Raw genomic sequence first — 7463 nt, 5'->3', positions numbered from 1 at the left:
GCCCATAAGGAAAATGCTCTAAGCAATTTTAAGATGAGTCCTGGTATAAATAAGGAGATAAGTTCTCAGAGGAGATGATGGTGTGGGCAAATGCATAGGAGCAGAACAAAACTGAGAAAAAGAGTGCAATTTGGTCTAGATGTAAAGAGAGTGTCTATAATCAGACTGGGGAGGGTAAGTTGGAGCCAGATTGCATAGGGTCAAAAATGACAAGCTTAGAAATTTCTTTTTTTATGGTATTTTATTTTTCTAAATATATGCAAAGATAGCTTTACACATTCACATTCTTAACATTTTCTGTTTCCAATTTTCCTCTTCCCTTCTTATTTGATATGGGTTAAGTGTGTACAGTTTTCTAAACATATTTCAATATTCATCAAGCTGAGCAACAACAACAACAACAAAATCAAATCAAAAGGGAAAAACACAAAAGGAAAAAACAACAAGCAAACCAACAACAGCAAAAAAAAAAAAAAAAAAAAAAGAAAAAAAAAAAGAAAATATTATGCTTTTACCCAATTTTGTCTCCATAATTCTCTCTCTCTTTCCATCACAAATTTATTAGAATTGCCTTCAATCACTTCACTGTTGAAAAGAGCCAAGTCCATCACATAATTTTCTTGTTGCCATGTTCAGTGTTATCTTAGTTCTGCTCTCTTCACTCAGCATCAGTTGATCTAAGTTGTAAAATATGGGCTAGCTCCCTGGAGGGCCTCAGGATCAGCCAGAATCAGGATAAATCAAAGTCCTTGGTCTTTAGGGGGAGAAGTGAAGGAGGCAGGCAAGCTGCCACGTGGCTTGACAAAGATGTATCCTGCAAGTCTCTCTCCTCCTCGTCCTGCTACCAAGTGACTCTGACTCCTTTCCCTCTGCTCTCCAATCCTTGCCTACTATTATCTCACCACCAACATTCAGCAAGCACCAATGGTGAGGAGAACTATCATCTAAATATATGCTAATAGAGCCATTTTCTCACATCAAATAGGTAGCTTTAAGTGCACTCTCATCTGATTCAGAGTTTCAGCCCTCTACAATAAGTCTTTCTAGGCTTTTCTGAAACCAACCTGCTCATTAGTTCTTGTAGAATAATTATAAGGTATTTCTTTGATAGCCTTGAAGAACTAAGGGGAATGTTTAACCTATATTGGACTACTTGCCATCTAGTGGAGGGCGTGAGGGAAGGGAAAAATTGGAACACAAGGTTTTACAAGGACTAATGTTGAAGAATTGTCCGTGCCTATGTTAATAAAAAAGAAGTTATACATTTTAAAATCATTGTTAACAAAAATTTAAAAAAAATTTTAAGAACTAAGGGGACAGTGAAAGTTTCAGAAAAGGGGATGAAATTGTCAATTCTTGATCCTGTAGAAGAGATAATAAATCATATCTATCCAAGTGGTGCAGTATGCTAGACCTGGAATAAAAATAGAAATACTATCTCAGAAGTTTACTAACTGTGATCTTTGTTTGCCTCTTAATTGTAAAACAGGAATAATAATAGTAGCTAGGGTGTATAGTAGATAGAGCACTAGTACTGGAGTTCAAATCCAGCTTCAGGTACTAGCTGTATAATACTGAGCAAGTAACTTAACATTATTTGTCTCAGTTTCCTCATTTGTAAAATGAGCTGGAGAAGGAAATAGCAAACTGCTCCAAAACCCCAAAAGGGGTCATGAAGAAACAACTACAAAATAACAGCACCTAACTTGTAGGGTTATTATGAAGATTAAATGAGATACTAGCATAAAGCAAATGAGATATTATGTGTAAAGCACACTGATACAGTGCCTGGCACATAGTAGGTACTTTAATAAATGTTTATTCCACCCATTCATCTCCTCTCAGCAGAGATTAAGGACCAAATATAGTATATCCTATCAGTTATGCTTAAAATGTGGATTTTTTTTTTGGTTAAACTACTTTTTCTTGGTTATAAGAAAGATCTGTCTCAGTATCTCAAAGAGATATTTAGAAATGATTGTAATCTGAAAAAACATCAATAAAACTTATTTTTTAAACATATTTCCACATTTATCATGCTTCACAAGAAAAATCAGATCAAAAAGGAAAAAAACACAAGAAAGGGAATAAAAACAAGAAAGCTAAAAACAACAATAAAAAAAGTGAAAATACTGTGCTTTGATCCACATTCAGTCCCCAGAGTCCTCTCTCTGAATGCAGATAGCTCTTTCCATCACAAGTCTATTGGAATTAACCTGAATCACTTCATTGTTGAGAAGAGCCACGTCCATCAGAATTATTGTCGTATAATTTTGTTGTTGTCATGTATAATGATCTCTTGGTTCCACTCAGTTCACTCAGCATCAGTTCCTGTAAGTCCCTCCAGGCCTCTCTGAAATCATTCTGCTGATCATTTCTTATAGTACAATAATATTCCATAACATTCATAGACCATAATTCATTCAGCCATTCTCCAGCTGATGGGTATCCACTGCAAAAAGGGCTGCTACAAACATATGGGTCCTTTTCTCTTTTAATAAAACTTGTATTTAAAGAAATAACATCAACCACCAAGCATTTATTAAGTGCCTTTTGTATGCCAAGTACTCTGTTAAGCCCTGAAGATAAAGACAAAAGCAAAATGATCCTTGAGCCCAAGAAGTTTATATTCGAATAGGGCAGAGCTTGTCAATAAAAAAAGCATCTATTAGAAGCCCTGAGCTTTGGGAAGCTTATTATAGTAGCTACCTGTGAAGAATGGTTTGGCGAGGGAAAACTAGGAAGGTAGAGTGGCCAGTTAGGAGGTAATCATAATAATGCAGGGCAATGAAAAGGTGATGAAGGGAGGATGAAGCCATGTTGGTGAGAAAGGATGGATGTACAAATGTGAGAGGTGGAGGGAAGGGCAATCTGAGGTTGGAACATGCATCAGTCTCATTGCAAAAATCTCTCCAGTGCAAAAAGATGCTTGTAGTTCACCGAAGAATATAAAAACAATTAATAGCTGGACATTTGCATAGAGTTGTAAGATTTGCAAAGATCTTTACAAATATTATCTTGCTGTATCCCCACAACACCCTAGGAGGTAGGACCTAGTATTATCCCCATTTTACAGAAGAAGAAACCGAGACAGGCAGTGATTTGCCCAGGGTCAAATGGCTAAGACTGCATTTGATATCAGGTCTTCCTGACTTCGGCACTCTATCCACTGGGCCACCCAGCTTATTAAAATAATAATAAGCTAATTATCGTGAAACAATCTAACTGTGTAGGGAAATGTAAGAAGAGAATTTTAATTACTGAAATACCAATATGATCTTAGTATATCAATAAGGATGGCATAATGGAAAGGAAACTGGGCACTCAAGACCCCTAAGTTTTGGTCCTGGCTCAACCCACTTTATAACCTCGAAGAAAACCTTTATCTCTCTTGGCCTTAGTTTTTGTTTTTTTTTTTTCATTTATAAAATGAGATGGTTGGATATCTTTCCCATTTTAATGATTTTGAATTCTATGATGTGCCAGTCTTGGCATCCTGTGTACTAGACTTCAGAGTTGTTTCCAGCTCTTAGATTCTCTGAAACCATGACCATTTCTTAGTGATATGCCAGATTTTTGAGAAGACAAATTCATCACAAAATTCCACAAGCCTCTGAAATTTGGATAACCTTCAACCCCCAAAGGCTATCATGTGACAGAATATGAACAGTAGAGAATGCAACTTTCCTTTGATAATTCTCTTCCAACTTTCCAAGTCTTCATAGATAATTTCACTGCTCATTGGCAGCCTCGTGCTAGTTTCTTTTTCCTGTATATTTCTCAAGTTCATGACTTTCATATTCAATTGGCTCCAAATTTTACATTTTCCATGTCATTATTTTGGCCACCAGGCTTTACTTTTAAGGCCAAACTAATTGTAGACTCTGTCAAATGTCAATTTAAGAGGCTTACTTTGGGACTTCAAATGTCAGTAAACATTTATAAGCTACCACTACTGCTATGATGAATGCACTTGCTCTGGACTAAAATCTATAAATATTTCTAAAAATGCTTGAGTAGGTGAAGGAAATACTATGTATTGCCAATTTCCAACATTCCAGTTAACATTGAATTTCTCTTGAAATCAATCATTCATGTATTCTGTCACAAAATATTCAATTATCAAACACCTAGGCTATATATTAAGAGATAGATATAGATATACCCACATACATGGATACATATGTATGTATATGAATAGACAAATGTATGTATACACACACAGGCTATAGAGAAAGAGATAGATATAGATATGCACATATATAGATGTATAGAGAGATGTATATATATATAGATATATGTATGCATACACATACTCATATACACCCCTAGGCTATAGAGAAAGAGAGAAATGTAAATATACACACATATGTAGATACCCTGAGAGAGGTACAGATCATTTTTTATCATTAAAAAAAAAACATGCAGTATCATATTGGAGAAATAAATAATGAATAGATAAAATGTAATACAAATTGAAAGTTGGTCAAGAACAGATCATGACAGACTAATCTCTGGATAGGGTTATTAAATCTATAGATAAAGAGAATTCTATAAATATAATTTAACAAATTTTTAGCAAAATATTTGATCAAGGATCTCATCTCATACTGTTGTAAAACAAAAAAAGATGGGTAGAAACAGATTTGATAGTAATATAAGGAGATAGATTCAGAAATTATTGAATTGTTGGACTCAAAGAATAATCATGAAAATTGGATGTCCACTGGAAAGAGGTATTCAGTGGATTGTCCAAGGATTCTGTATTCTGTACAAATGGATTAATATTTTTATCAATGCTTTAGAGAAAGACCTAAATGACATTCTCGTCAAATATGTAGTTGACAGGAAAGGTTTAACTAACATAATGGATGAGAAAGTCAGGATCCAAAACCATTTTGATAGGGCAGAACATTGAGCCAAATCTAGAATGAAAGTCAATTGGCATAAATATAAAGTATTATAATTGGTTTCAAAATATCATCTGTGATTTTTCAAAGTGCTGTGAACAGAGCATTGAGTTTAAAATCAAAGCACCTGAGTTTGAATCTCACTGCAGCTTGCTAATTGTATGAACTCGGGTAACCTCTTTCAGCCTCCCTTTCCTTATCTGTAAAATGAGACAAAGACCAAATTACCTTTCAGGTGTCTTCTAACTTTAAATCAATGTTTCTGTGGTCCTCGATACAAAGTGGGAAAGATATAACTAAACAACCAAGACCTTGGAGTATATGTTAACCCCAGTATAAGTCTCGAGGGAAATCCAGACAGTAAAATGCCATTGTGATCTTGGATTTCAGTGAGAGGCAAAGCATCCAGGAAGAAGGAACTGATGAATCTGCTTCATTTTCTCCTGGCTATACTCCAGCTGTAGTGGTGTGTTCATTTCTAGGTATCACAGCTTAAGAAATACATCAATAACTGGAGATCATCAAAGGAAATGCAACCCACATGATGAAGAGCTTTGAGTCAAGGCATCGATTGGAGAAACTGGAAAAGATTTTCCAGGAGAAAAGAAGTTTTTGTTGTTGATGTTGTTTTATAGACATAGCAGCAGTTCTTTGAGTTAAGAATTATCACAAAGAAAACTTATTTAATTTGATGCTAGAGGGCACAACCAGGGATAGTAGCTAGAAATTGCAAAGAGACCAATTTAGGTTCAATTTTAGGAAAAAATTCTAATAATAATAATAGCTGGCATTTCTATAGTGCTTTAAGATTGGCAAAGTGCTTTTTAAATATCCCACCTCACCCCAATCCTGGGAGGTAGGTGTTATTATTCTCCTCATTTTACAATAGAGGAAATTAAAATAGATTGTGGTAAAATGACCTACCTAATATATGAATGTTGTGGAATATTATTGTTCTATAAGAAATGACCAGCAGGATGAATACAGAGAGGCTTGGAGAGACATGAACTGATGCTGAATGAAATGAGCAGAACCAGGAGATCATTATATACGTCAACAACAATACTATATGAGGATGTATTCTGATGGAAGTGGATTTCTTCAACAAAGACAAGATCTAACTCAGTTTCAATTGATCAATAATGCACAGAAGCAGCTGCACCCAAAGAAAGAACACTGGGAAATGAATGTAAACTGTTTGCATTTTTGTTTTTCTTCCTGGGTTATTTTTACCTTCTGAATCCAATTCTTCCTGTGCAACAAGAGAACTGATCGGTTCTGCACACATATATTGTATCTAGGATATACTGTGCCATATTTAACATGTATAGGACTGCTTACCATCTGGGGGAGGGGGTGGAAGGAGGGAGGGGAAAAGTCGGAACAGAAGTGAGTGCAAGGGATAATGTAAAAAATTACCCTGGCTTGGGTTCTGTCAATAAAAAGTTATAATTATGGGGAAAAAATGACCTACCCAAGATCACACAGCTGGGTAATGTCCCAGAGCTCTATCCACTGTGCTATCTAGCTGCTTAGATGCATGTGAGAAGGATCCACATACTCAGGAGGTTGTGATCTTACATTTCTTGATTGGAGACTTCCAATAAGATGCAACACATAAGTCTTTGTCTTCTGTTCAAACACTGCAAAATTATTTATAGATTCTGATTCTTAACAAGTACACTCCACAGCAGTAACAGTAAATGACAAAAATTTACTGAAATTTAGATTCTCAGTCGTTCCCTTAAATTGACATTTGACAGAGACTGTGAATAGTTTAGCTTTAAAAATAAAGTGTGGTGACCAAAATAATGAAATGGAAAAATGTATCATTTCAAGAGGCCATCTCTTATTGGAAGTCTTCAATCAAGGACTTGGATGACCATTTGTCTGTATAAAAGGGAATTCTTTGTCAGGAACAGGGTGAACTAGATGGCCACCAAAACCACTCCCAACTCTGAAATTTTGCAATTCTTTTGGGATTCGATGATGGAAAAAACACTTTCAGTTGGACTTTTCAAGAGCAGTTGGCATTTGAGGCAGGGTGGGAAGCCAAGGGGAGTATGTAGGTATTCTGGGTGTGAAGAATATGGTAGGAAGAGACCAGAAGTTTAAAAAATTAAAAAAATAATAAAAAAAAAAAAAAGATGTGGTAGAGTCCATTCAGAAAATCAGAGGAAGGATGGAAAGCTGAACACAAATGACCTAGTTTGACAGAATGTAGTGCGGGAAAGGGAAAGATATTCAGGGAAGAAGTACAATTTCTTGAAAGCTGGGGGATGGAAGGAGAAAGTACTCACCCCTCCCTTTAACATTCCCACCCTTCCCTCTGAGGTTTTTTCCATGAAGTACAAATAGCTTTCATTTGGATCCTTGTAGGGAACTCAGAGGAAATGAACGGTATAATCCATTATTCAGATAGATTCACCTTGGTCTAATTAAAGAGAAAACCGAAACTGGAAACAAGTGATTTGGCTCAGGCTGAGGTCTTTAAACCACCTCCAATTTATACTTGGACCCTGCATTTCAGAATCACCCTGAGATGAGACAAAT

The sequence above is a fragment of the Sarcophilus harrisii genome, chromosome 1 (genome assembly GCF_902635505.1).
Source record: "Sarcophilus harrisii chromosome 1, mSarHar1.11, whole genome shotgun sequence".
NCBI classification, from domain to species: domain Eukaryota; kingdom Metazoa; phylum Chordata; class Mammalia; order Dasyuromorphia; family Dasyuridae; genus Sarcophilus; species Sarcophilus harrisii.
Note: the sequence above shows the minus strand (reverse complement) of the source record.